General features: G+C 40.9%; 1 protein-coding gene across 2 annotated transcripts in view; it reads left to right on the top strand.

Moving 5' to 3' along the window:
- Positions 1-14,568, top strand: part of NMNAT1 (nicotinamide nucleotide adenylyltransferase 1) — a 29,708-nt gene that overhangs the window by 136 nt on the left and 15,004 nt on the right. The window contains exons 1-2 of one of the 2 annotated variants that reach the window (XM_006076705.4): positions 6-210; positions 674-802. The gene's annotated coding sequence lies outside the window, so the exon portion shown is untranslated. Of the gene's footprint in view, positions 1-5; positions 211-673; positions 803-14,568 lie in introns of those variants that run through there. The other variant, XM_006076704.4, reaches the window with a different exon arrangement.

A 14,568-nucleotide genomic window follows, 5' to 3' on the forward strand; every position in this document is an offset into this window, starting at 1 on the left:
TAAGTCCCCACATGGAGCCCCTGAGAATCCGTCTCTGGCCGAGGCAGCCCAGGATTCCTTTTTAAAGCCGGTAGTACAGACGAGTCCAAGATGTTAGGCTTTTTGAGGGTCAAATACAACTGTCCCTGAAGTGAGGTCACATTCAAGTTTGGGACAAGGAGTCTTATCCCTTCGTTTTTTCAGCTTCTCTCCGTGGAACCAAAACCCTCGGTAAATTTCCCTTTGGCGTTTGGAACAGGTGACTTAACTCTGAAAAAAACAAAATTCTTTTCTAGAAGCTTCTTGGGCTTGGTGGAAGCGAGGCGGGGTGCGCTTCTCTTTTTTTCTGAACTCCTGCTTTCCAAATCTGTAAAGGACTAGATCCACCTTCCTGGTAGCGGTTTGATAACTCACTCTTTTTGAGAAGGCTACTAGCTGTTGGCACCATTCTTAAAAGTTACTCAGAAATTAAGTGAAAACCGTCTTCAGATGTTCGCAGCCCATATCCTTGAAGTTATTAGTCCACAAGACAACATCAAGGTTTACGGAGAAATTGTTTCTCCTGTTTTGTCTTTAAAAATAATTGTTTCTATCACTCAGGATAAACTTCCAAGATTACCATAGAACTCCACCAAAATGAATTATCTGTCCGATCCTAGAATTTCTTACTTATCACAGTAAGTTGTCTTTCCAGGGTTACCGTTTGTATGTGAAACCACTGTTCCAAGTTCAACTTAGAAAAGACTGTTGACCCACAAGTTGGAATGGTTCCGATAGCCTACTTTGCAAAACGCTTTGGATTCACAGAACTTCCGTTGTAAAAGTAAGTAAGTGTTATATTCATAAAATTAACTGATTTTTGATATGTGAATATGGGTGGAAGTGTCAACGTTTTGGGGCAATATGGATCTCCCAGTGGCAAATAATTAGGGTCAGTGCCACAGAAAACAAAATTGGGAAATATACGCCTTTTACCATTTGAAGATGTTGCTGAATAAACATCTCCCTGTGTTTGTACCCTAATTTTGATGATGATAATAAGGTGTTCTATTTAGGCATTTGTGTTGGTTTTAGTGTGTGTAATTTTAGAAGCAGTGAAGGAAAGGCCTCTCCATATCTGCATTGTATTAATATTTGCCTGCTTTTTCATGGTGACTTAATCTGATTCAGAGGCTCTGTGTTGAGAGTTTTCTTATGTACTTTGGGTTCTTGTTTAGAGTTAGTGGGTAATGAAAAAGTATTTCTAGTGCATAGGAAAGAGAAATTGGTTTAGGATCCACTTCTCAAACAAAAATAGAATCCAAGCCTGGAGGGAGGTTGGGGAGAGAGGAGAAGAAATTGGAAAAAGGAATGAACGTTAAGTAGGTTGTCCCAGGAGAGAGCATTAGGGAATGTAACCTCAGAACTGGGAGTCATAACTGGAAAACCAGATAAATACTACCTGGCAGCTGGAGGAGTTTAGGACACTTCAACCTGGACTTGGGATGAGAGTCCAGAGAGCTCTCCAGCTAGGTAAGGAAAATGCAGGGTCAGATGAAACTTAAGTGGCTAACAAGAAGTACCATGAGCCAAAGGCACTCTGAACACATGGGCCTCTTTTAAATGTCTGCCAGTAGATAATGTACCATTGTAAGTCTGTGTAGTGGTTACGAGTATAAACTTTCAGAGTCAAGGTTGTTACACAAACTGTGAGATCTTGAGCAAGTTGATCAGCCTCTTTCAGCTTCAGTTTCCTCAGCTGCTAAAAAAGAGATGATAGGGGACTTCCTGGTGGTCCAGTGGTTAAGACTACACTTGTTCTGCAGGGGGCATGTGTTTGATTCCTGGTCGGGGAACTAAGATCCCACATGCCTCCTCCCCGCCGCCCCCAAAAAGAGGGGATAATAATAGTACCTACTTCATTGGAATGTTATAAGTATCACATTATTGTTGTTGTTGTTCAGTCACTAACTCGGTCCAACTCATTGCGATCCCTTGAACTGCAGCGTAACAGGCTTCTCTGTCCATCCCTATCTCCCTGAGTTTGTTCAAACTCATGTCCACAGAGGCAGTGATGCCATCCAACCATCTCATCCTCTGTCACCCTCTTCTCCTCTTGCCCTCAATATTTCCCAGCATCAGGGTCTTTTCCATTGAATCAGCTCTTTACATCAGGAGGCCAAAGTATTGAAGCTTCAGCTTCAGCATCAGTCCTTCCAATGAATATTCAGGGTTGATTTCCTTTAGGATTGACTGATTTGATCTCCTTGTTGTCCAAGGGACTCTCGAGAATCTTCTCCAACACCAGTTTGAAAGTGTCATTTCTGTGGTGCTCAGACTTCTTTATGGTCCAACTCTCACATCCATACAGGACTACTGAAAAAATCATAGCTTTGACTATATGGACCTTTGTCATCAAAGTGATGTCTCTGCTAGTATCTTGCTTGGTACACAGGAAGAACTCAATGGATGTTACTGATATATTTATTACCATCATTACATAAGCATAATTGGAGATAAATATATAGATATATTTGTCTGCAATGGGTCTGCATTGCTGCATGTGGACTTTCTCTAGTGTGGCTAGCACGGGCTACTCGTCATTGTAATGTGCAGGCTTCTCATTGCAGTGGCTTCTTTTGCTGCGGAGCATGGGCTTTTGGGCAGTTGGCTTCAGTAGCTGTGGTACACAGGCTTAGCTGCCCCAAGGAATGTGGAATCTTCCCAGAGCAGACCGTGTCAGACTTCTCAAACCTGTGTCTCGTGCTTTGGCAAGTGGATTCTTAACCACTGGACAACCAGGAAAGTCCCCAATAGTTCCATATTAACTTTTAAAAATTATAGGAAAGTAGAAAAAGGAAGAGAATTCTTCATGGAATTTTTTGATGTTTTCCCCCATGAAATGTTTTAACTATGACATATGTAATTAGGAATCCCATTTTTATATATCTTTATTTTACAGTAAGTAGAATATAAAGACTAATGGTATATTAAATATAGCCAAGGTTTCAGATTAGCTGAGCATTTAGAAATTCAGTATTCCATTCAATTCAATTAGTATTTAGAAAGTTTTCACTGTCAGGGCTTAACAGCTGTGGAAAAAGTAGTGGGGAGACTAACTTTAAATTTCAATTTCTTTAAATTTTAAATGGAGTGTAGTAGGTATCAAACATCAAATTTTTTTTCCTATAGTAAATTTAATGAGTGTGATGCTTAATGTTTTATTTTCTGAAACTTCCTCTAACATTCTTCCAGAAAGTTGCTTCTAGGTGCACATATCCAGCATTTTGCTTCAGAGACATTGTACCCCTGGATCCCAGGTCCCACATGTGTGATGTGCATGTCCGACTCTTTGTCACCCCATGGTCTGTGGCCCACCAGGCTCCTCTGTCCATGGCATTCTCCAGACAAGAATACTCCCCATTTCCTCCAATAGGGGATCTTCCTGACCCAGGGATTGAATCAGTGTCTTCTGTGTCCCCCACATTGGCAGATGGATTCTTTACCAGTATGCTACCTGAGAAGCCCAGGTCCCAGATGAAGAACTGTTAAAATAAAGCATCCCCCCACAACGTTGCTCAGAAGTTTTCCACTCTGAACGAATATGGTTTATATGAGAAAGTGTTGCCAGTCTGTGAGAGAGTACAGCTGCTAGTGGCTGTTTAAAGTATGAGGGGCTAAAAAAAAAGGCAGTTTTAAAACTGTGTAATTTTCACCTGTATTGGAAAGAGCATAATTTATATTTCATAAGATATGAGTAACATCAAATAAATGTTGTTTAATGAATTTAAGTCTGGTAAAACGAGATTTGGTTTTGGAGGAAATGATAAAACCATAAAAGCAAATAAAAATTCAAAAAGGAATGAATTCGGTCATTTGTAGAGCTGTGGATGGACTTAGAGTCTGTCATACAGAGTGAAGTAAGTCAAAAAGAAAAACAAATATCATATGTTAATGCATAGATACGTAATCTAGAAAAATGGTATAGATGAACCTATTTACAGGGCAGGTATAGAGATGCAGACGCAGAGAACAGACATTGGACGTGAGGTGAGGAAGGGGAGGGTGGGATGAGTTGTGAGAGTTGCACTGACCTATATACACTGCCGTGTGTAAAATAGAGCCCAGCAGAAAGCAGCTGTAGAGCACAGGGAGCTTAGCCGAGGTCTCTGTGGTGACCTAGAAGGGTGGGTTGCTGGAGGTGGGAGGGAGGCTCAAGAGGAAGCAGAATATGTATACGTGTAGCTGATTCACTTTGTTGTACAGCAGAAACTAACACAACATTGTAAAGCCATTACACTCCAATTAAAAAATGTATATATATTCATGTAGATTCTTTTACCGTCTGAGCTGTCAGGGAAGCCCTAAAGAATCTGCCTGCAATGCAGGAGACGTAGGTTCGATCCCTGGGTCAGGAAGATCCATCCCCTGGAGAAGGGAAAAGCAACCCACCCCAGTATTCTTGTCTGGAGAATTCCACGAACAGAGAAGCCTGACGGGCTATAGTCCATGGAGTTGCAAAGAGTTGGACACGACTGAGCGAGTAACACTTTCACTTTTCATGTAGATAGATTTTAAAATATAATAATAATAATAAAAGGAACTAAAGAGAAAAGCAAGTGAAGATTCAGTTTTGTAGGTTGTGGATTAAAGTGCTGCTTTAATGCTTATCAATTAAGAAATAGAATTTTATTTTCTGGAGTTATGTTCAGAATGTTGCATAATTTTAAGACACAAAAGTATTAAGCAGCCTTAGTCTTAAGAAACAGCCTCTTGTATTTAGAAAGAGTCAGTTAAATTTTTTCAGCTAGAGAAAAATGGCTGGATTCTGAATGTACTTTGAAGATGGAGTCATTGAGATTTCCTAATGGGGTATGAGGAGAAGAAAAGCAGTGCATTTAGGATGATTTGAGGTACTTGACTTTAGCAACTGGAAGGGCTGGAGTTGTCACCAGCTCAGATCTTCAAGTAGATCAGATTTAGGGGTCGGAAAAGTGAAAGTGAAAGTTGCTCAGTCGTGTCCAACTCTTTGCGACCCCATGGACTTGGGGTGGGTTCCCTTCCCCAGGGGATCTTCCCAACCCAGGGATAGAACCCAGGTCTCCCACATTGGAGGTGGATTCTTTGCCAACTGAGCTATCAGGGAAGCCCGGGGCAAGATAGTTCAGGAAAAAAAAGAAACTTCTGATAAGTATCTTGAGGTAAATTGACATTTGACATTTATTTGACATGTTAATAAGATCTAAAGAATGTAAAAAGGCTGTTAAAAGTGCAAGTGTTAGTTGCTCAGTCATGTCTGACTCTTTGGGATCCCATGGACTGTATCCCGCCAGGCTCCTCCGTCTATGGGATTTCCCAGGCAAGAATACTGGTGTAAGTAGCCATTCCCTCCTCCAGGGGATCTTCCTGACCCAGGGACTGAATCTGGGTCTCCTTATTGCAGGCAGATTCTTTACCATCTGAGTCACCAGGGAAGCCCATGTTATTTTTAAATAGTTTCTGTTAATCATAGTAAGAGAATTACTTAAGGGGATTTCACTGTCAACATACGAGTTACTAGAGTTTCTAATTCCTAAGTTTTAGTGCAATGTTTGGAACGTGGAAGGTGCTCAGTAAGTGTTGGTGTGGAGAATGGATAGTGTGTTCAGGTGGTACCTCCTGCAGCAGGTACCACCTGAACAGAGAAGCAGATGGAAAGCGATCATTCCCGTTTGTGAAGGTCTGTGTCTGTCATCAATGTGCTTGGAGATGTTTGTATTAAACTTGTTCCTTCTGGGACTTCCTGGGCAGTCCAGTGGCTAAGATTCCACACTCCCAATGAAGTCCCAGAAGGAACAAGAACTTAGATCCCATGTGCCTCAACTAAAAATCTCAAATGCTGCAACTAAAAAAAAGAAAAAAAAACCCCACAGCTAAGACCTGGTGCAGCCAAATAAATAAATATTTTTTTAAATAAACTTACTTCTTTTGCCAAGAAATACCCTTCTTTTTCCTCAAGAAACACCATTTTCTCCCCATCCCAAAGACTTGAGAGCATCTGTGAGTGGCTAGCTCCTTCTTAAAACCCCTCAGAATCTGTGAATACATACGAAACAAGCCAGAAGACAGGGTAGCATGGCAGGTCAGTTGGCTGTTTTCTCTAGAGAGCAGTTTACTGTCATGATGCAAGAGATTGCTGTCACCAGGTGGAGGAGTTCATGATGATTTTTACTCTAAAAGTTCCCACTGCACTTTTAAAGAAGCCATAGATTGACCTTGTTCAAATACACAGTCTGGATCACTGTGTTTTTTTGAAATTAGACCCCTTGTTCATTACTAAGATTTTTATTTTTATTTTTCCTTCTCTGTACTTATTTTTATCACAGTCATCCAGTAGATGCTACTAACTTTACTGAAACAGAATAAAGGAGGTTCAGAAAGTCCAAGTGATGATCTTAAGAATATCTAATAGGAGATCCTTATTGAGGCTGAATTTGGTTGTGATGTCGACCCAGTGATTTTGGTTGAACTGTTCATCTTTATCCATCATCAGTGCTCATAAAACTGACAGCTGACAGCTTTCTTCCTAATGACTGGTTTTGATGTGCTTCCTGTTCCACTGATGTTCACTGACCACTTCATCTAGGAGTAGCAGGGTGGAGATGGTCATATGTGCTTGCTGGCAGTTGTCAGGTGACAAGGCTCCTGGAAAAGATTCAACCTGCTGAAGACACATATCTAAGGCAGGGGACCAGAAGGGCTCAGATGCTAGCTTCAGACTGTTGATTTAGTGTCTGGCCTTGGACGGATCACACTGGCCAGCCAAGTCAGCCCCAGGCTTGAGAAAAGCACTGTAGGATAAAAAATGGGATCTAATTAAATGGAGCAGAAATAATGTGAGAAGGATGACTTTTTATTTTTTTGAATGTAGACCATTTTTAAGGTCTTTATTGAATTTGTTATAATATTGCTTCCGTTTATGTTTTGGTTTTTGACCCCAAGGCATATGGAATATTAGTTTCCTGACCAGGGATCAAACCCACAGCCCCTGTTTTGGAAGGCAAAGGGTTAACCGCTGGACTGCCAGAGAAGGATGCTTTTATACTCCATTCTAACCCTCTCCATTTTTTTTGGCCATTCTGCCTTTGGAATCTTAGTCCTTGACCAGGAATTGAACCTGGGCCCACTGCAGTGGGAGCATGGAGTCTTAACCACCGGACCACCAAGGACGTCCCAGGGAAGGATGGCTTTTTATATCCCATTCTAAGCCTCTCCTCTTTTTTTTTTGGCCATGCTGCCTGCAGGATCTTAGTCCTTGACCAGGAATTGAACCTGTGCTCCCTGCAGTGGGAGTACGGAGTTTTAACCACTGGACCGCCAGTGAAATCGCTCTCCACTTTTATGTGCTTCTTGGAGCACCTGCTTTAAGAGGAACTAGGACTTCCCCTTGCAACCTAGCGGGTTGACCATAAGTTTCCACTTGTGGGAAAACCTGAGCAAACTTTTTGGCCAACCTATAACAATCCTAGCTGAGCATTTACTTCCCTTGAAGGGCTGGCACGCCTTTGACAGGGCTAGGTTATTCTGGAAGTTTGTGATTACCTGTAGAAACCAAGCTGCTCACTGAGAGTAGCACAGACAAGTAGTACAGTTCAGGAGTGGTTTTTGCCTGTATTGGGGAAGAAAAGAGCACTGTGAGGAATTACTTGTCTTATAATTGCAACACATATTTTAAATGTTTTTGCTGAAAGGATTTTTTAAAAGGCACCAATTTAGCAAGAGATGGAAGGCTTGCTGCTTAATGTGCCAACCCAGTTCCACTGTTGATTAATGTCTTAACTTTTTTGTATGTATAATTCTGGTAAAGTGGAATTCACTCTCCAAAAAGAAATATCTCTCATGGAGTTTTTAAACTTCCCTGGTGAAATGTTTTGACTGTGACATGTGTCTAATTAGGAGGTCTATCTCTCCATCTTTATTCTTTTAAAAGGTTTATTTTTTAAATTTTTTGGCTGTGGTGGGTCTTAGTTGCTGCACTTAGGTTTTCTCTAGTTGTGGCAGGTAGGGGCTACTCTTCATTGTGGTACCCAAGCTTCTCATTGCACTGGCTTCTCTTGTTGCAGAACACGGGCTCTAGGCACACAGGCTTCAGTAGCTGCAGAGCACGGGCTCAGTGATTGCAGCTCATGGAGTTAGTTGCTCTGCAGCATGTGGGATCTTCCCAGACCAGGGATTGCACAGGTGTCCCCTGCATTGCAAGGCAGATTCTTAACCACTGGACCACCAGGGAAGCCTCCATCTCTATTTTTTTAGTTTGAGGTAGAAAATAAATGTTGAAGACTAAAGGTGCATTGTATACAGCCAAGCTTTCAGATTAAGATGAGCCTATAGAAATTCAGTATTTAAAAACGTACACAATCGGTTGCCAAAAATGTTAACACTATGGTGCAGACTCCCTCAATGAAGGATCCCACACCAAATACAGAAAACATCCTCTTTAGTGCCTGTGGGACCGGTTCCATCCGAATTAGCAGCACGGTAAAACCTAAAAAGATGGCAGAACAGCATCAGTTTACTGGGTTGAATTGCCTCAGAAATATTATATTCTTTTTTTAAAGATTTTATTAAAATATAGTTAATTTATAATGTGTTAATTTCTGCTGTGCAGCCAAGTGATTCAGTTATACACATTCTTTTTTATATGCTTTTCCATTATGGTGTTTCACAGGATATTGAATATAGTTCTCTGGGCTGTACCTTAGGACCTTGTTTATCTGTCCAGTATGTAATAATTTGTCTCTGCTAATCCCAAACTCCCGATCCTTCCCTCCCCACCCCACCCTTGCCTTGGCAACCGCAGTCTATTCTCTGTGTCTGTGTGTCTGTTTTGGAGATACGTTTCATAGATACGTTCATTTGTGGCGTACTTTAGAGTCGACATACAAGTGATACTATGTGGTATTATCTTTCTCTTTCTGACTTCACTTGTGGCTTCCCTTGTGGCACAGCTGGTAAAGAATCCCCCTGCAAAGTGGGAGACCTGGGTTTGATCCCTGGGTTGGGAAGATCCCCTAGAAAAGGGAAAGGCTACCTACTCCAGTATTCTGGCCCGGAGAATTTCATGGACTCTATAGTCCTTGGGGTCACAAAGAGTCAGACACAACTGAGCGACTTTCACTTCTAACTTCACTTAGTATAATAATCTCTAGGTCCATCTGTGTTGGTGTAAATGCCATTATTTCATTCAGAAATATATTCTTGAATGCAAAGCTAAATCATGGTGTTTCCTTGTGTATCTGTTGTGGAACAAAAGTGCTCAAAAGTTGGCCAGGCTAAGGTTTTCCTCGATACTATTGGCAATGCTGGTTATAGTAACTATGACAGTTCTTTTTTAAAATAATTCCCCCATTAGCTCCTTTAAATCTTATAGCAAAACTGCGAAGCAGGTTTTTTAATCTCCTTTTTTTTCTTTTGGCTGCACCAAGCATCTTGTGGGATTTTAGTTCCAGGTCTGGATTCTAGGCCTCGACAGCAACAGCATGGAGTCGTAATCGCTCTACCACCAGGGAATTCCCTTAGAAATAAGGCCGGGAAGCTCTGGGAGGTGAAGTATTAATAGTTTCTTCTGTTTGGGATGTGGGGCATTTGAACTGGCCTCCCTCAGTCTCCATAGCTGGTGCTCTTGTCTGTTGCACACACTGCCTCTTGTGGAGTTTGGGTTTAGTAGAGACTCTCTCTAGAACCCTGCCTACGGCACCCCAACAACTGTTTTCATTTTATAAAAATTTGGACATTGTCTTTATTTAAATTGCACATCACTATTAGAAGTTCATACAAAAGAAAATATAACTAAAATATATTAGCTAGAGTATTCCTAAAACTTCTACACATTTCAGAGTCCAACTCTTCTGTATCACTTTTTGACTTCAAGTAGTCGAGGTCCCTGTGTTTCTACCCGTGTTGTCTTCTCAGTATCTAATTATTGAATAAGTGGGTAAATCTGATATTTTTATATTATAGCTATAAAGGATTTTATAATATCAAAATGTTTATATTGAGTTGGCTGAAAAGTTCGTTTAGAAAGCCTGAATAAACTTTTTGGCTATTCCAATATTAAATTGGTTTCATATTCAAATTGTAGGACAACTCAAAGAGACACTAAGCAGTATTTTAAAATTTTCCTTCATCTGAATTTCACTTCATTTTTTAAAAATGAGTTAATTTATTTTAATTGGAAGGTAATTACTTTACAATACTGTGGTGGTTTTTGCCATGCATCGACATGAATCAGCCGTGGATGTACATGTGTCCCCCATATCCTGAACCCCCTCCCCCTTCACGTGAATTTTAAATGTGAGTTTTTTCTCAGGTTTTGGTCTGTGAGTTCTTGCAGAACAACAAGTCCTATCTTATCCATTTTTATTCTAGCAGCATCTGGCAAATAGACAATAAGTATATGACTACACTTATTAAGAATGACTCCACACTTACCAACTGTGAAGAAAGTAAAGATGATATTGCTAACCAGGTTGGTAAGGAGAGGTTGACTGCAGTATCGAGAAGATCTGGGCCTACAAATCAATATACCAGCTCATACACTAATTGATTACTTATTAGAAGAAATCCACACTGTTAACTTAAAACCAGAAGGTGCTGACCCTTGAATTCTAATTGTGACATGAGGTTCATTTGGCTCCAGGCAACTCACTTCTCTTAAGAACCTTTGTTCTTTACCATGACTGCAAATTAGTGCTAGCATTAATGATAATATTGAGTTATGAATATTCTTAATGCTAAGAGTTACTAATATTCTTAATTTGTGGACAGTGTTCACCATTTTTTTTTTCCTACTTTAATTAAAAAAATTTTTATTTTTGACTGTGCTGGGTCCTCATTGCGGCTCTCGGGCTTTCTTTGGTTGTGAGCAGGGGCTACTCTCTAGTTTCAGTGCACAGGCTTCTCCTCCAGTGGTTTCTCTTGTGGAGCACAGGCTCTAGGCACGCAGGCTTCAGTAGTTGCAGCGCATAGACTCAGTAGTGTGGTGCACAGGCCAAGTTGCCCCATGGCATGTGGAATCTTCCCAGACCAGGGATCAAACCTGTGTCCTCTGTACTGGCAGGCACATTCTTAACTACTGCACCACCAGGGAAATCCTATCATTTAAAAAATTCATGTTAATTTGATATGTTGGTGAAAAAACATTTTGTGGAAATTCTGGCCTCTAGAGTGAGGAAATATACCCTACATCTTACAGTAGAAGTACACAAACCTCTCCTAGTAGAAGCTGGCAAATATTTTTTTTTTTTTTTTTTTGGCAAATTTGAATTAGGCAAATTACAAGGGGTGTCATAGTTTCCAGTCCTTCCCCATCGCTTAAGTGGAATCTCAGTTTTCAGATTTTTAAAAAATTTTCATGTTTTTAGGACTGCAATTTATTTTAAATGTGTAAAATTGCATTTGTTTCATTTGACCATTGAAAAAGGTATTAACTGACTTTTTTGGCCAAGATGGATTTCTGACATAGAATCAGAAATAACAGGTCAAGTCATAATCTGGTCGAGTGTGCCCGTGTCGCCCTCAGCCATGGAGACATCAGCTAATGCTAGGCTGTTGGCCCTGGTCTCTTGGGCATCCATGAAGTGTAACATTCGCACCCTCATTGTCTGTCATTTAAGGACTTCTTATTACTGGAAGTAGAACTTTTAACCTATATGACTGCTGGTTAAAAGTTAAACTCTGTCTGCCCAAATCCCAACTCTCCTCGCTGCACTAAGAGTTTTGACTTTTCAAAGAGGTGAAGCAGGTGACTGCCATTGATAATAGGGGCAAAACAATGGGGCAGGCTGCATTTAAACACATAACAGGAACAGCAGCGGGCACCCGAACCAACCCCACAGGTAAGACATGCATGCTGAGCTGCCAGGTGCGGAGGTGACTGGAGAAAGAACTTACCTTAGCAGAACATAGAACTGGAGGGTCAGAATGGTGATGGCAAACAGGAACACTGTCACTTGGCTGCATGGAACACAGTGAGTCACATTGTACAGTACTGTTTCAGTGATTCGAATGGCTTTAAGAAACCAAATTCAGGTTCTATTTCAGGGTAATGTTACATCAAACCACAGAAATAAAATTTTAAACAGAGCAAAGATGAATTGAGATCCATCCCATTAGGACAAAATTGTCTAATGATACTACACTAAGGACAATAGTTAGCATTTATCGAGTTCCTACTGTGTAGCAGACGGGCTTCCCAGGTGGCACAGTGGTAAAGAGTCCTCCTGCCAAAGCAGGAGATGAGGGTTAGATCTGTGGGTCAGAAAAGTCCCCTGGAGAAGGAAATGGCAACGTGCTCCAGTATTCCTGCCTAAGAAATCCCACGGGCAGAGGAACCTGGTGGGCCACAGTACATGCGGTTACAAAGAGTTGGACACGACTGATGAGGCACATACTATGTAGCAGGCACTGTGACACTGGTCTCTAAGGAATCTTGAGAGTCTTGATTTATTTACCGTGGCTGTAAATTAATGCTGAAAGACGACCCACAAGCAATAAAAAGAGTTATTACTGTTCATAATTAGTAGGGAAATGTGTCACATTTTAAATTTACTTTTTCGCTTAATATGCATACAGTTCAGGACTTCCTTGGTAGTCCAGTGGTTAAGACTCTGCCTTGCAATGCAGGGAACACAGGTTTGATCCCTGGTCTGGGAACTAAGATCCCACATGCTGAGGCACCACAACTACTGACTCGAGCCTCAATTAGAGGGTCCAAGCACCTCAACAAAGATCTCATCTGCCCCAACTAAGACCCAGCACAGCCAGATAAGTAAATATATATTTTTTAAAATGCACACAATCCTATGAGATGAGACTGTGGTTTCCTATCTTATAAATGAAGAAACTGAGGCTCAGAAAAATTAAATGTCTTATCTCAGGACAAACACCTGATATAGTAAGCGGTAAAGTAAAAGTGTAAGTGTTAGTTGATCAGTTGTGTCTGACTCTTTGGGACCCTATGGACTGTAGCCCGCCAGGCTCCTCTGTCCATGGAATTCTCTAGGCAAGAATACTGAAGTAAGCGGTAAAGCTACACTTTGAACCAGGTCTGAGAGTCACGAGATACCTGGAGTAATAGGCAAGTTTGGCCTTAGAGTACAGAATGAAGCAGGGCAAGGGCTAACAGAATTTTGTCAAGAGAATGCACTGGTCATAGCAAACGCCCTCTTCCGACAACACAAGAGACAATTCTACACGTGGGCATCACGATATGGTCAATACCAAAATCAGATTTATTATATTCTTTGCAGCCAAAGATGGAGAAGCTCTATACAGTCAACAAAAACAAGACCAGGAGCTGACTGTGGCTCAGATCATGAGCTCCTTATTGCAAAATTCAGACATAAATTGAAGAAAGTAGGGAAAACCACTGGACCATTCAGGTATAACCTAAATCAAATCCCTTACGATTATACAGTGGAAGGGACAAATAGATTCAAAGGATTAGATCTAAGAGACAGAGTACCTGAAGAACTATGGACAGAGGTTCATGACATGGTATAGAAGGCAGTGATCAAGACCATCCCCAAGAAAAACGCAAAAAGGCAAAATGGTTGTCTGAGGAGGCTTTATGAAAAGCTGAGAAAAGAAGAGAAGCAAAAGGCGGAAGAGAAAAGGAAACATATACCCATATGAATGAAGAGTTCCAAAGAATAACAAGGAGAGATAAGAAAGCCTTCCTAAGTGAACAGTGCAAAGAAATAGAGGAAAACAATAGAATGAGAAAGACTGGAGATCTGTATTAAGAAAATTAGAGATATCAAGGGAACATTTCATGCAAAGATGGGCACAATAAAAAACAGAAAGAGTGTGGACCTGAAAGAAGCAGAAGATATTAAGAAGAGGTGGCCAGAATACATAGAAGAACTATACAAAAAAGATCTCAATAACCTAGATACCCATGATGGTGTGATCACTCACCTGGAGCCAGACATCCTGGAATGTGAAGTCAAGTAGGGCTTAGGAAGCATCACTACAAACAAAGCTAGTAGAGGTGATCAAATTCCAGCAGAGCTGTTTTAAATCCTAAAAGATGATGCTGTGAAAGTGCTGCACTCAGTATGCCAGCAAATTTGAAAACTCAGCAGTGGCCACAGAACCGGAAAAGGTCAGTTTTCATTCCAATCCCAAAGAAAGGTAATGCCAAAGAATTTTCAAATGACCACATGATTGCACTCTTCTCACATGCTAGCAAAGCAATGCTCAAAATTCTCCAAGGGAGGCTTCAACAGTACATGAACAGAGAACATCCAGATGTTCAAGCTGGATTTAGAAAAGGCAGAGGAACAGGAGATCAAATTGCCAAGATCTGTTGGATCATAGAAAAAGCAGGAGAGTTCCAGAAAAACATCTGCTTCTGCTTTATTGATTACATCAAAACCTTTGACTGTATGGATCACAACAAACTGTGGAAAATTCTTTAGGAGATGGGAATACCAGACCGCCTTACCTGCCTCCTGAGAAATCTGTGTGCAGGTCAAAAAGCAACAGTTAGAACCAGATATGGAACAATGAACTGGTTCCAAATTGGGAAAGGGGTACATCAAGGCTATATATTGTCATCCTGCTTAT

The sequence above is a fragment of the Bubalus bubalis genome, chromosome 5 (assembly GCF_019923935.1).
Source record: "Bubalus bubalis isolate 160015118507 breed Murrah chromosome 5, NDDB_SH_1, whole genome shotgun sequence".
In the NCBI taxonomy this organism is placed as follows: domain Eukaryota; kingdom Metazoa; phylum Chordata; class Mammalia; order Artiodactyla; family Bovidae; genus Bubalus; species Bubalus bubalis.